The sequence below is a fragment of the Manacus vitellinus genome, unplaced genomic scaffold (genome assembly GCF_001715985.3).
Source record: "Manacus vitellinus isolate BGI_N305 unplaced genomic scaffold, ASM171598v3 scaffold_15_pilon, whole genome shotgun sequence".
NCBI classification, from domain to species: Eukaryota; Metazoa; Chordata; class Aves; order Passeriformes; family Pipridae; genus Manacus; species Manacus vitellinus.
Window position 1 is genome coordinate 17006370 of NW_021939122.1, and position 16099 is coordinate 17022468.

A 16099-nucleotide genomic window follows, 5' to 3' on the forward strand; every position below is an offset into this window, starting at 1 on the left:
TGTAAGACTCTTACTGGAATCTGCAATTATTCAGTAATGGGCAGCATATTCACATAAATACATGGCCTTTCACTGATTGCAATGAGCTTCCAGGGCAGTTCCCACTAATCTCTTTTAAGAAATGTTCCCATTTATATATTTCAAAGGAGAACTGAGCCTCAAATTACTCACACCAAATATTAATAGAAATCTTCACTGAAGTTTTTTTCCCCAAATATCCCACATACATATATAAAGAGACTTAACCATCATACAAAAAAGAGGAAACAAACTCAAAAAGATAGACAATTCCGGAGTAAGACAAATCCTGAAGTCATCTTCCTTGTTTCTTCTTTTTCCAGTTGTCTTAATCCTCTGCATGTTATTCAGCTCTTCAGATTTTCTGTGATATATGCACTTTAATGGCAAAAATTATAATATTGAACCTCTGTTATCCCAAGTCAGTACAGACTACTGGACTTGAATAACCCAAAAACTTTTACACAGATTATATAAGATCATGCCATCACATAAATGATATAGGTTTTATATAACCAAGAAATATTGGCAATCCTGGAAAACTAAGGAAAAGCCCGCAGATAAGCCTATTTATATCTAGTCTAGATTGCTTTTCCATCAAAATGACTACTGTGCCTGTGGGAACTTAGGACAGAAAGGCCAAAATGACAATTCATTTCTGAGAGTCAAGTCTGGAAAGATCATCATTGGGCAGCTTACTGCTGAAGAAGTTCAGCATCACCTCTATGTGTGTATCCTTATCAGGAAGATCCCAAGAAAGAGTTCAGAGTCAGAAACTTAATCAGGTTTTGAATCAGGTTCTCACAGGTTCACATATGAAACATGTACTGCAAGTAAGAGCTGTGAATAGAAGTCTATGGGACTTTGATGAGATGCATCCCAGAATCCTGAGGGAATTGCCTGGTGCAGTTCCCAAGCCACTCTCCATGATATTTGAAAACTCAAGTGAAGTCCCTGGTGACTGGAAAAAGGAAAACATCACTCCTATTTTTAAAAAGGGTGGAAAGTAGGACTCTGGGAACTACCGACCCATCAGCCTCACCTCTATGCCGGGGAAGACCATGGAACAGATCGTCCCAGAAGCTATGGTAAGGCACATGGAGAACAGGGAGGTGATTGGAGACAGGCAGCAGGGCTTCACCAAGGGCGGGTCCTGCCTGACCAACCTTCTACAATGCAGTAACTGCATCAGTGGTTGCCTCAGAAGATTTAGAGACAATCCCATAAACTGCCTTTGTTGGTAATTATACATTATAGTTTTTAGATCTGCATCAAGTAAGGGCATTAATTCACTGTGTGCCCTACTTTACTGTTTACCCTAAAGAATTTTGCTGTGGCAAAATTGGTTAAATGTGCAAGTGTTTTTACATAGAGTATCTTTTACACCATGTAAAATGTGGCAGGCACGAGCTTGGTCAAAGTTCACCTTAGCAAAGATCTTAATGAACAGCATTGCAAGAATAACAAAGAATATTCTGAATAAACTAGAGCCAAAATCTCTCAGCACTCCTACACATGGGAAAAGTTTTAGGAATGAGAAGCAAAAATTCACCTGCAGTTGTAATTACAATGAGCCAAACTCTGAGAAGAGTATAAACTACATTCTGCTGTGAACAGCCAGGCTTGTGTGGGGTTACAAGTCTGGGGTCAAAAAAATTAATTATCTAAATAGTTGTGGAAGTTCATCGGTGTGTAATTTGGTATCTGATCATAAGAGATACTTATGTTTCTCCCTGTACTCCTGGAATTCACACATTGCTGAGGCTGTCTTAATTTCTCAATGCTATTTTCTTTATAAATATTTTCTATTCTGAATACTGTGTTGCAGGGCCCTCTGGCTGAGAAATACAGAACTGGACAGGGTTCCCTTCAGAGCATTTCAAGATCATTCCTTAATTAGCTGGTAGATGCAATTTGATTTGAGAGACACAAAGTACTGGCTCTTTTTCAGGAGCCGTATGCCTTGTTCCTTTTCATAAGTCAAGATACCAAGCCCTGGCACCCCACCTGGCACTGATAAGTTTTATAGCTCAGGCACATGTCTGCATGTAAACACAATCTCTTACACAGAATCTCCTGGAAATTGTGATGGCTGTTTCACAAGGACTTAGGACACACTTGGGAAAGAACATGGGCCAACCAGCCAAAGGAGCAGTCTTATGACTGTAACAGGAACAGTAACAGTAACTGGTAACAATAACTTGAATCCTGAAAGATTCCTGAAGAGATTTGGAAAAAGAGAAAAGCACTTTTCTTCTATTAGTCTTGCCCAGTACCTGCAGGTACACAAATTCTGGGTATTTTCCCTCTCTTGCCTTTTAACCAATAAATTTATCTGTTGTATGTGCAAGATATTCAAAACTGAGCTTTCTTATGTAATATTTTTCTTTCAGTATGATTTTAAAAAAACAGTACCAGGTGGTTTAATTTAGCCATGCAATTTTTTTTTTAAGTCCACTTTTGAATCTGTTTGAGCTTAGGGCTGATGCTAATTCTCCACAACATTCAGTTGTTTATTCCCCAGCAAGTCATGCTGATAGAGATGCCAGCAGATGACTGAATTCCCAAGTTGAGCACATCACTGGAGTAAAACACGGCGTCGGGCTGCCCTCTGTGGGCCGGGATCGGGCTCTGGGAGGAGTTGTTTTGCAACAGCTCATGGAGACCGATTAATGTCAGTCCAAGATTTCTACATCTGAACATAGAATTTTGACTTATGCTATACATGCAATGGCAGTATCACAACTGGGGCTCTGCTGCGGAAGAGGAAGCAGGAAATGCAGACTGCTGCAGACTGCAGTGTCTGATGCAACAGTCAGGCACTCTGGGTACTAATCACAGCTCAATATACAGCACCTGGGAATTCCTGGGAGACCCAGACACTGGGGGTAACAGCTCCTGAACATAAAACCAGAGAAACTAAATCGCTAGAAATACTTCGCTTGGCACATGAGCTGCCAGGCAGGAATCAAGTACAGCATATTACAGCACTACTCCAAGATCTAATCAGGAACAGGTTCCATTATATTAGGCATATTACAAACACAGGTCTGCTTACTTCAGCATTGCACAACATGAGGACTTAGTGTCAAACTAGTCCAAATCAGCCTGAGGCAAAAGAACAGGGATGAGCAACAGAAATATTCCTGCATGACACTGGGTCTACTGCAGACCTCATTTTCTTTGCTCAGTCAGTAGTGCCTCCAGCTCAGTTCCTTAAAGGCTTTATCCAAGTACAGACGTTTGCTCCTATAGGGCTGATGACTCAGAAAAAATTACAAAGGATCAAGCTGCACATACTTTTTCTGGAAATGCAGTTTGGCTCAGAGTATACCTTCTGAACATGAAATTCTATGAGAAAGTGGAGAGGTAGAGGTGGCTCCCTCTACCCTCACCTGCAGATAAAATAATGCAATGGAGATGTACATGGTCACTCTCACCTCTGTGGAAACCACATGGGAATTCAATTAGTTGTCAAGAAGAGCCAGTCTCTGAATACAAGACTCTTCCTAAATTCATTGGGGTTTAGTTGTTGCAAAGGTGATGTAAAGATGCAAATATCATGTGGCATGAGACAGCCACAGGGGTACGTCAATGTCTTTATAAACTCAAATCAGTCCCGTAGCTTCAAATAACATAATTTGAGAACCAAGCAGGACAAGTGAACTGCTAATGATGGGCTGTCATGTGTAGCAAGCAAAGCTCTTACAAGCCAAGTAATACACAGCAGTTAAGCCCAGAGGCAATATTACTAGCTGACATACTAGTTCATTCTACACGGGATACACAGGGTTATTTTTTTCCCTAAAAACTTTCTATGAAGGAATCTCTCTAAATCCTGCTGCTTTGTGTCCCAGAGGTTAAGCCAGGTCAGCTGCGCTCTCTGCTGGTGAGAGCTGGAACTCTCGGGATTCAGTGGCCACCTTCCCGATAAACAACAGATGGAGAACATCGCTGGAATTTTGTCACTCAACTTTATGGGTAGTGAACGCTGGAGAGCGTTGTGACACTAGTATTTGGGCCCTTCTAGATAACTGTGCTATCAATAATTTAAAATTAATCATGAAGCCACTATCGAGTGCCTTGCAACATAAATATTTTAGACACTTGCTTCAAAATTAAGACATTTTACTATGCCAAAATTTCACGTAAGACTCCCTAAGAGATTTCAATTATGCCTCAGGACAGAGATATGTGAATTGAAACTCTAACAAAATCTTACTTTTAATTGTGGACTAATGAGAAAGAGAACTCTGATGAAAGCTTCTATACTTGCATGGTACTAGTGTGCCTGGATTAATTTGCATAACTCATACAGACTATCAAGATCAGCTTTTGCTTATGATTAAACAGATTATCTGATGACATTTTAGGGATCAACAGATTATAGCCCTTAATCTAAAGATGTAAGTAACAATGAAATCTTATTATGCATTAGAAAACAAACAATGCAGTCAGAGCTTATCTGAACATTAGTTGGAAATCTCTCAGTAGGGTCAAGGCTAAGCACCTGAATTCTCCCCAGAAACACAAACAGATTCTGGTTGCCAGACTTCTCTCTCTGCAAACTCTCAGATGAAATACTGAGGGAACCAATTTATAGCAGACAAACAGTCAATTATTTTGTTTCCAGTATTTCAGGGCAACATCCAGTTTTATGTCTATTTATAACATAGACTTTTGCAGTCATTAGTGTTGCAATACAGCATAAACTCAGTAGTCTATCTTTAATCTCTTTGCTTCAGCTTCCACTACCACAAGAACAAGTAAACTTGTGCTCCTGCTAACCTGCAGACTTCAGTGAAATTGGCTAAGGTCTAACTGGTCACATTCAAGTGTATTTTATTTGGTTTCAGTAATTTATTATACGCTACCATTTGCAGACACCCTGTTGCAGAACATTCATATATTTACTTATGGAGGAAAACCTGGATTATAATGCTTCCAGTGGAATAGAAACATTTCAGGAAAACATGATGTGTTTGGAAAATAAATGTCTCATTTCACTGATAACATGTACTTCTGACCTCCTCGTGGTCTCCTTTACAAGCCATTATATAAGATAAATCAGGGTACAGACAGTGTAACTGAAGCACAAACATAAGCAATAGCTACTGGGCAGGCAATATTTGCCTGGTGTTGAGTCTTCCACAGTATCGGTGAATGTTGGTGTCAGAAGACACTTGCAGATGTGACAGGTAAGCAGTAAGAAAAAAGATTAATCACTAAGAAGTTTGTAACCTATCAGAAGACAAATGAATATCTGCACATAAGGAGCAGATGTGCAGATGTGGAGCAGGATACACATGCCAGGAAATGCCTGAAAATGGGATTTATGAAATACTGCATGAGCTGATTACATGGTGCTGCCAGCAAATCAGCAAGGAGGGAGCCAATGCACACAGATGAGAGCACAGACAACCAGAAATTCATGGTAGAAAATGACCTGAGTTTCACTGCTTGCTCTTCAGTATGTAATGCACAACATGCTTGCTTTCTGTAATAAAGTCCAGAATCAGACAGGTATGAAGATGAAGTTAACAATCCCTTTAGCCCTCCTAAAAAGCAGAGATCATGCTGAGCCACTAAAACTTCATTCTTTATTTCATCCAAGTAGTCACTGAAAACATAGATGTCAATCTGATTATTATAAACACAATAAAATCCAGAATATCAACAGATACTGGGCACAGCTCTACTTGCAAGTTTTCATCCTAGGATACAAAAATGCACCTTCCAAATTTTCAGCTTCTCTGAAGTGAAAGTCCAGACTGCAGGAAGTTCTTCTGTAATGTAGACAAATGCATCCATTAGACACTGGCTTGATGCCATCAATCCAAATAGCAGAGAAATTTTCAGATAGAAAGGCTAGCCAATTATCTCACTCTCTCACTCCATCTAAATTGATTTAATCTAGACAATTTCATTAATTTGTAAGAAGGAGAAAAGTTCCCAAAAGCTCTATCAATTAGAATAGCCTCACTTTAACACTGTCTTCTCACATTGAAGCAAAACACTAACTCACTGCATGTATTGCCCCAAAAAAAGAACTACCTTGCCAAAAAAACCCCAACACCCTCAAACCATCAGAACTCTGCTCTCAAGGGTGCTAAAATAGGTAGTAATACTTGTGTTTATTTCAGTGGAAACATTATAAAGCATGAGCAGGTGAAGATGTATTGTTGCATGTGATATGACACTGGTAGCTCGTCCATAACTGCATCATCTCCAATTAAATCATCTCCAGTGAGAACAAGAAGTATCCAAACAAAATGTAACCTTTGCTAAGTTCTTCTGCACTGACACTGGTGAAATAATTTTTCCCTTAGTTTCCAGTGATTTGCATTATTACTGGTCTGTGAATATTTATCCAATATTCCCAGCAGTGAGAAATACATACATACACTTGAGAAACTAAGAGACTACTTTAAAAAACATTCAAAAAGTATATCTATAATTTGCAATAGATATAAGCACTACAGGCTGGATTCTGCATGTATGGCTACACATTCAAGCTCAATCTATTGGTAAATAAATGCAGGCTTATGTGCAGAGACTCAATTTGTTTAATAAGCTTAGGAATAATCATTTAACTGTGGTATTTTCTTTGTTTCCTCTACTGAAAGGCATTTCACATTGAGAAGTCCTAATAAGAAGTCACTTTTACAATCAAAATCTTAATTTCAACAGCTATGAAATGTTCTGTTTAAATAATAATGAATTTATATACATAAGGCTTTACCTCACCATCTGTAATTCTGTGACTTATGATTTTCTAAATTGTTAAGCACGCTTAGGAATACTCTCAGAGTTATAAAACTGTCTCTTTTTATATCTTCATGATATCTTACTGTTTCTTTATTCATTCTGCTGCTCAGAAATGGGAAGGCCCAGGCACATTCAAAAGACATTTTTTCAGAAACAAACAGATTGCAAAGAGCATCTTAAATTACCATGTTCTCTTAGACACCCTAATCAAGTACGTGTGCCTTATATCCACATTTTCTTCTGAAATGATGCAGGCTCCAAAACGGTATCTACGGTGAGAAAAGGGGAAGGTGCTCATTAACATGGTAAATGGCATCACACTGATGGGAGGAAAGCTGTACCACTACTGTGGTTGTGCTGACAAAATTTGCATTACAACTCATCTTTAACTTTTTAATGAAAGCAATTTTCAAATAAAAACCATACAAGCAGGCTGAAAGTAACACTTGAACTATACTTATATAAAAATAATAATATAAATAAAATAAATAGCTAAGTATTACATATTAAAATATACATAAACATTAATAATAATCTGGATTATTGCGAAACTATAGTCGATGACACTTAAATTCATCTGAAGACAGGTTTGTCTCCTAGAGTACACTTAAAAAGTCTAACAGAACTTTTAATGTTAAATGATAGAAGATAGGCACCTTCCAAATGCAGCATCTATCCAGTTAATAATTACCTAAACACAGAGATGGTACATGTGTTTCACCATGTGACTATCCACACAGAAAATTTACATTTCTATATGAACATCTATAGAATAGAACTTGACAAACCACGAGTAAGCAGATTTTAAAAACCCAAGAAGTAACACCTTTTAAATTCTTGTTATTTTATATATATGGATTTTGAGAAGGAAATAGCTAGCCCTGCAGCAGAGGTGTCCACATACAACTACTGTTTACTTCCATAGAGTACCTGGACTGTAGCTCTGTGCCTGCAAAGTGCAGAGGTAGTAACAGCAACCAGTACAGCAGAATCATGGTAAGACTTTATCACAGGGTCAACAGTCATAGTCTGACTTCCCAGGTGACACAATTTAAAGAACAGAAGTTAAAGAGTAGTTTTGTCATGTCTTTGGATTCATCTCTCTCTGCTTTCTCTTAGCATATGAGGAAGTTGGTGTTCATTCATCTTAAAAAATTAATGAGGCAGCTTTTCTTCATTTGGTACTACAGGTTCTCTTCCTTTTCCCCTACTAGTCTTTCACCTTCCCAACATTTCACTCTTTGCCGTGCCAAAGCAATCTTGTTCTCCTAGTGCCCAAATATTATCCCATGAATTGCAGCTGTTCCCAAAACATCACACCACTTGCTAGCTACATCCATTAACCTCTGCTCACCCCACCTTACCTCTGCTTTTTGCATGGCACTGGAAAATGGCAGGGATGATCTTTTTCTTTGAAGTATTTGGTTTGGAGGTGAAATAAACCCATCTTTGTCTCTTTCTCTCTGGAAAACAAATAAACAAACAAACAAAATAAACAAAAAACCCCCAGTGAAATGGGTAATGTGCTCATTGCCATAAGCCCTCTTAGATGTGGTTCTCTGCAAGCCCCAGGCTAACCACAGTCAGACAGGACCATGCCACCCATTCAACCTGCCTTTCACCCAGCAGCAAGATTGAATCATTAAGGTTGGAAAAGACCTCCAAGATCCTCAGGTCCAACGTTTGACCTCACACCACCATGACCACTAAATCATATGGCAAAGCGCCACATCCACTCATTTGGTGGTGACTCTACCACTTGTCACTGACTTTCTGAGCTTACCACCCTTGTGCTGCTTTGTGGACAGCTGGGCATGTCATCGTATCCTTGAGGATCTCACCGTCCCTGTGGACAGTGACAGACCCAAAATGTTCCAGTAGACGGCAATCTGGGCCTTTGGCCATCCATGCCAGGGCTGTTCCGCATCTGTACCATGCTGGTAGGCGGGTGGAGGTGGCGGTCTCCCCACTCCCATGATTGCGAGAGGCACATGTAGCCCCAGAGACCTTTGTGGGAGCCTGATGGCAGCGTCTGGGCACAGGGACAGCAGAGATGGGTGCCCCTTCCCCTCACCTGAGCCAGTGTATACCCAGGCGGCCAAGAAGACAATGGCATCCTGGCTGGGATCAGGAATAGCGTGGCCAGCAGGACCAGGGAAAGGCTTATCTCTCTGTACTTGGCACTGGGGAGGGCACACCTCAAGTGCTGTATCCCTGGGCCCCTCAATTCAGGAAGGCCATTGAGGTACTGGAGTTTGTCCAGAGAAAGCAATGGAGCTGAGGAAGGGTCTCGAGCGCAAGTCCTATGAGGAGTGGCTTAGGCAGCTGGGAGTATTGAGTCTGAAGAAAAGGAGGCTCAGGGGTGACTTTATCACTCTCTACAACTACCTGAAAGGAGGTTGTGGTGGGTTGGGTATCATTCTCTTCTCCCAAGCAATGAGCAACAGGACAAGAGAATATAGTCTTAAGCTGTGTGAGGGGAGGTTTAGGTTGAACATTAGGAAGAACTTCTTCACAGAAAGGAGTATTAGATATTGAAATGGGCTGCCCAGGGAAGCAGTGGAGTCACCTTCCCTGGAGGTTTCAAGGAAAGAGTGGACGTGGCACGTGGTGCCATGGTCTGGTTGACCTGGTGGTGTTCGGTCATAGGCTGGACTCGATGATCTCAGAGGTCTTTTCCAATCTAATCGATTCTGTGATTCACCTCCCTGCCCGGGAATTGCCCGCAGAGGCGGGGGCTGGCTCGGGGCTCCCGGGGCTCGGTGCCCGCTGCCAATCTGGGACAGGCGGCCCGGGCGGAACGCGGCTGCTCCGGGCGGAGCGGATGCGGGCGGGCAAAGGCACGGCAGGGCCGGGCGGCGTGCGGGGTGTGGCGGCCCCTGCAGGCACCCGGAGCCTCGGCAGCCGCCGCCGCCGCGCCGCGGTGTCCAAGTGCCACGGTTGTCCCGCCGGGGAGCGAAAGCAGCGCCCGGGCCGCCCGCCCGCCCGTATCCCTCGCGGCGAAGGCCCCGCACGCAGCCCCTCCACCGCTGGAATGCGGCGGCGGCGGCCGCAATCGAGGAGCTCTTCGCGGTCTCCCGGCAAGCGGCTGCTGCTAGTCGCGGGACAGGATGTTCTCCAAAGTTCACCTCTCATCCTGCAGCACGCCGTGGTAAGGCCGGTAAGGCCGCCGGCGGGCCCCGGCCACGACGCGCCGGGGCTGCGAGCCGGGCCTACCGCCCGAGAAGCGGGGCAGCGGGAATCGGAACGGGCCCGGAGCCCCTTCACCGCCCGCCCCCCGGGCTGGCCGCCGGCCGGGACACGCGGGGCGCGGTTCCGACCCGCTTCGCCCTGCCGCGTGGGCCCGGGGAAGGTGGAGGCCGAGGGGAAGGCTCCTGCGGGGAGCGCGGGAGGAAGCGATCGCCCAGCGCACGGCCCACTGCAGAGCCGGGGGTGCCGGGGGAGGACGGAGCGGCGCGCTGCCCGGTGCGGCCCCGGCTGCCAGCTTTCCGCTGTCAACCGCCGGGCGAACTGCCTGGGCCCCTGAGGGCAGCCCCGGTGCCCGCCCTACACCGGCCGTGCCTTTCGGCGAGACAAACAATAATAACGGAGGTGAAATCAGGAAGCTCCTCAGAGGATCTTTCCATATTGTAGCGGCCAGCAGACAATAGCCGCCGTCTCCGGTGCTTCTGCGGGACTGTGTCACTTTCCCAGTGACGTTTTTCACCTCCGGTTTATTGTCCCGCTGGCCGGGGGCACCCGGGGCTGTGTTTGTGCCCCGAGCTGTGCTGGGCCTGTTTGTGAGCTGCCATTGCTGCAGGCCGCGTTCGGCTCTGCCTGTCCATACCGCTTATTTTTGTTTGCTTTTTGCTGAGGCGGGGTCCTGGTGGTGATTCCCTGCCTTTCAGCACCTCTCCCAGTAAGCCAACACACCTCCGAGACTTGAATGTGAAGAGATGCTAAAAGCTGGCGGTGAAATATTGCTGGGAGTGAAGGTGGAAAGTGTTGGAGGAAAATTGTTGAAATGGTTGCAAAAAGAGCTTGCAGGCTAAATCCTGATGGTTGTAAGAAGAGCCTGCATGCCAAATGCTGCCTCATGTGAGGGGCAGCCTTTGTGCATTAATGTATGCTTTGTGCATTAATGTATGCTTCGATACTGCACTGGAGCACATCCTTGGCTTTATGTGTGCCTGTGGATCTGTAGGAGTATTCAGTTTTAAAAGTTAGGCATGTATTAATTAATTGCAGTTTGCTCTTTTAGTGGTGAAGTGGCATTTGGAAAGAAATGTTTTAAATAATGACAAAATATCTTATTTGAAAACACTCTGACCACATGAGAATGCCCTCAATAGACAGTGCTTTCTTTGGAGGGGAAACAGAAATTAGTGCCTGCCTGACTAAAGAAAGCTTGTTATGGTGAGCTGTGCCACATATTGAGTGAGACCGGATGACTGAGAGATGCAGGAGTGAAGGAGAATTTACTGTTTCAGGCCTACCAATTCAAGAGATCTAATAGAAGTTATTCCTAGAGGAATGTTTACATTATTGATGTGTGCAAAAATTAACAAAAAAACCTGCATTTATTTGAGATCCATAAAAAGAAAAATAGGAAAAACGAATGAGCTAAATGGAAAAGGAGAAAAGTAGAAATAGTAGGGACTAGACAATCTTTTGATAAAAAAAGAAAAACAAAATACAGAAACAGATTGATACTATCATTTTGCAAGTTAGTGCAGTCGAACAACATGCTATTTGTCCTTACTCGACTCTGGTGTCCCTTTTGGAATTGCCTCATTCTGCTACCACCAACGTGATGGATCTCCTGATAACAAATACTGCACTAAATTGCATTTACAGAGTTGTGACAAATACTGAGCACCACACACTGGGAATGAGACATGGACTCACAAAAGCAAGAGGATATTAAGAATGTTTCTTACTGGATCTAGAAAGTTTAACTCACCAATTCAAGACTGAACTGAGAAATAGAAATTTTTCACCAGTTTGGGGGCTGTATGTGACTTAAAGTGGTTTCATTCTGTCTGTAATGAAAGTATGTGGGCTGCTTGGCTTTGCTATGCTGAAAATGAAAACTAGTGAATCCCAAATATTAGATAAGTCCACTTTGATGCTGCCTGCTGTTTTCAGAACCTAGAGAATTGCTGTTATTACTGTGGAGCAAATGTAGCTTGTGCAGCCCCAAGTGGACTCTGAACCCTGAATATCAGCAGTGGAACTCGTTACTAAGATATCAATTCTCGAAGGTTTTGGGTACCTGCCTCCCATAGGAATTCAGTTGCAGCTGAACAATTTTCAGCTGAGCTGGACACTTCAATACACTTGAAGAGCCTGGGCTTAGATGTCATGGGTGGGACTACTTTAAATCAAAATGGTTGGTGAAGCCCTTCTCCCCTGTCCTTTCTCCTGCACATCACTTACATAATGCTCCTGCCCTGCCTCAGGGCCCACAGGCCTACAGACTTTAGAGAGATGCATTTAAACAGTGCATTACTATGCTGTTAGATAATCATTGCTGTCTTACCCTCAGTGTACCATCCCTCTGAACTCTTGACAAGGAGTTCCAAAGGTTGACATTCTGATAGACATGGCAGTATTTGCCTTTTACTTGTTGTGAATGTATCACTCTTCAGCTGACTACCTTTGTGACAGGACTGTGCTGAGGCAAACATAAGGGATCAGCTGCTTTTTATTAAGACCTTTTCATACCAGGACTTTTTCCCGGAATGGTTATGGTGGTGTTCAAGGCCAGGCTGGATGGGGCTTTAAACAACCTGGTGTAGTGGAAGGTTCCCTGCCCATGGCAGGGGGATATGAACTAGATGGTCTTTAAGGTCCCTTCCTACCCAAACCAGTCTATGATTCTATGATTCTACATTGAATAACCCAAAACTTTCATTTTTTTTCTACCTAAGTTGCCCAAGTGTTTGAAATCATATTCACGATTTTCATTACAATTGAATTCTAGTTTTTGTCACCTCTTCTGTCAACCCTGCCAGTATTTTAGGTATTTTTTCACTTTCTGGATTTCTCTGCAGCATCCAGATGAGCAAGCGCTACTGTGTTACTGTGCTGACAGAGCACCCTTAAATTGGGTTGGGTGAGTTGGTAAGAATGGTGGACAGGACTGCAATCCTTGTTCTGTTACCTTACTTCAGGGCAAAACAGAAATGCTGTTGCTTCATGGGGTTAATATTATTGAATCTATGACAGTTTATGTATGGCTTGTCCTCGAGATGTTTTCTGTTTGCTGTGCATTTCTGATATGCTTTTATCCCAAAGGGCTATCCATGAGCGCTACATTCTCAGTAACAACAGAATGTAGTGTACAGTAACAAAGCAGCAAGTTAGACTTCTTTTTCTCTTATCTTGTGCTCTTCACTCATCTTTCCCTGGACAAAATATTTTGTCTGTAAAGTGGCCAGTCACTGTTCAAAGGGTTTTTGTTTGTATTTGATTTTGGCTTTAGATGTTTCATCTTAATAGTCAACTCAAAGGGAGGTTTTTGAGCTGTGTACCTTGAGCAGGAAAAATATTATTTTGGTTGTTTTGAATTTTGCAGTTTGCTGTCAGACAAATATATTTGCATCTCTCTGTTGGTACCAGGGAGTGAATTAAGACTTTGGTGTCTGCTGCACATTCTTGAGACCCCCTTTCTACCAGCCTGTTATTTCACTATATCTCTTACACTGGGAGCTTAACATAATTTTATGTAGCTTCTTTTCATATTTTTGAGGTGGAACTAAGGTTTGAAAGAAACCGAGTCACTTGGTGTAGGCATTGCTCCAAAATCATGAGCTGCATAACTGATCAGAACAAAATTTATTCTTCTTGAACCCACTTTATTTAATGTAATGACCTCACATTACTCAATGTTTTAATGTTGTGTTGCTTTAACAAATTATGATGACAAAATTTAATGCATGGCTTGTAAGCATCTGCAGCCTTAATTTTATATGTGAAAGCAGTGGCCATTAGAAACTCTGTGCATCCATCAGTTGAAGATCAAATAAACCTTCAAACATTAGTCCTTTTACACATTTTCTGTCAGCCCAGACATTCACACTAGTGCAGTGGTAAGACTGAAGAAAAACATCAAGTGACTGCTGTAGTTTTCCTTGTTTCACTCAGGGCAGTGTGTACACTTCCCCTTCCTTTCTCTTTGACCCAGTTTCTGCTTTCTTTTTTACTGTGACATCTGACCAGAAAGTACCTGTTATTTTTTTATACAGTGTTCTCTTTAGTTTTTGTCCAAAAGATACTGATACTGAGCTTGTCCAAAAGATATCACTAGCTTCTGATGTTTCTGTTCTTTTCAGTATTGAATTGCACTTCTGAAAAGCTTACATGAAAAATACATACACAAAAGAATTTCTGTTAAATACTGAATATTTCAAAATGTCTTTGCCCTTGATGTTACTTTTTTCCTGCCTAAACACAAATTTTATATACTTTTAAAAACTACGTGGAATTGTATTTTGGACAGGTTTTGTAATGAGCAGACTGTAGTTCTGGTCAAAGATCTCTAGTTCTCCTGAGAATAACACTTTTCCTGGAAGGAGTGGGGTTTGATCTTTGTTTACATATTGTCACCAGAATGATAAGGCAGCATGTGGTAAGTTTAGCTAGCTCACTCCTAGGAAGCCAAACTGCTGGAGTTGGGCACCAGATGGAAGAGCTAATCAGTATCTGCTCCAATGGGCTGGTTTTTAGTGGTGTTCACTGAGTTTTGGCTATTTGATATACCAACACCTGCACTGCAGTCTTGAAGATGTTGGGTTTTTTCCCCAAAGGAAGAGAACTTCAGTTTGAGAGTAGGAATCAATAGCTCAAAATTAGTAAGAACATAGGTAATAACATTAAGATTAATAAAATGATGAGAAATAACTGTACTTCTAAGGTAATTCCTTCAAATTAGACAAATAGCAGGAATTAATGGCCTTCACAATGAATTTTGGTTTGCTACAGAATCTGTAGACAAGTCTGAGTACTTATACAATAGAGTGGTTATTCATGATGACGACTGTGACATGTATTTCATCTCAGCTGCTAGCTAATAATTCATCCTAAAATAGAAACTACAACTTCATCCTAGAATTACCTGTCCCGGTAGGGTATGTCAACCAAGTGTTTAGGAGCTGACATTTTTCTAATGCCTTCCAGTGCTTGGCTTTGTTTACATGTAAGGTGGTATCTTGGTCTTGGTCTTTACCTTGATTTTGTGTCTGTGGGGGTTTTTGGGTGTGTCCTTTGGTGTTTTTTTTTTCAATTGGTGGAACACTTATTTCAGAATAATGCTGCTGGAGTTACATCTCAGTTGATGGCAAGGCTGATCATGTGTTCCCAATAGGATACCTGTACACATCTACAGGTGCACACACCTGCTAATGGTATCTCTATGTGGTATGTCTGGCTTGCAGTCCTCAGTTAGAGGAGACTGTGGAATCACTGAGTGTTTTAATTTAAAAGGGCAGGACCTGTCCCTGAATTACTTTTTCACCTCTGAGAAGAATCCCTGGAGGCATTTGTTGGGAGGGAGAGTGTCTGTATCCCCTGTTCTCTCCCATAGTAGATAAATTATTGACAGTGCTGAGAAGTGAAATCCTTTTCCTGGCACTGCTCAGAAGCACTTAATTCATCTTAAGGCAGATGAGGCTAGAAGAAGTGGAGAGGAAAATCACATCAGCCAAGGATAAATCTTTAACATTATCTATCATGTGTTACTTTGGAAATAGAGTGGTCTGAAAGGCCTTTATTCCTCAAAAGTTGTCTCTGCTATTTGTCAGCCAGCGTTGAGGTTTTGGTATATTTTTTTTACAGAAAGATGCTAAATGATCATTACATTGCTTGAAATACACATTTACAGCAGCAAGTGCGACATGTGAAGTATGATACAAAATAATCACATGCTCAGTCTTCAGTTTGCTCAGTTATTCTTCTGAATTTCAATAACCTCATAAACATCGTAGTAAAATAAACTAGTTTTGTCCAGTGTGTGCTGCCCTGATATTTCTTCTGTGGTAGATGGTGTGCTAAAGTGCTGCTCCCAGTGCCCAGCCATGGAAATGTGGAAGACTTTGTGGGTGCACACTGTCAGGGAGAGGATAAGCACTGTCAGTTTGATTTCCTAGTTGCCATTTTCGAGGGCACATTTCCACCCAGGATGCAGGCAGAGATAGTTGCCCAGCCCCACTACTTTTTCAGAGTCTTGCATGTCAAAGTCCTGTGTGCAAAGGGCCATTAACAATTAGCATTCCACTTACCTCACATGGCATGCTGTTCATATACTGGGCTCTACAGCCTTACTAAGATAATT

General features: G+C 42.3%; 1 long non-coding RNA gene across 2 annotated transcripts; it reads right to left on the minus strand.

Annotated features, from left to right (window-relative positions):
• Nucleotides 1-5596: 5596 nt before the first annotated feature.
• LOC115307271 lies at nt 5597-8250 on the minus strand. Of its 2 annotated transcripts, none has more exons than XR_003915640.1 (3): nt 8151-8250; nt 6972-7055; nt 5597-5804 (listed from the first exon to the last, which is right to left on the minus strand). It is a non-coding gene; the product is annotated as an uncharacterized LOC115307271 (long non-coding RNA). The 2 variants fall into 2 exon arrangements; XR_003915641.1 differs by lacking the exon at nt 8151-8250 and adding an exon at nt 7717-7762.
• Nucleotides 8251-16099: the final 7849 nt, after the last annotated feature.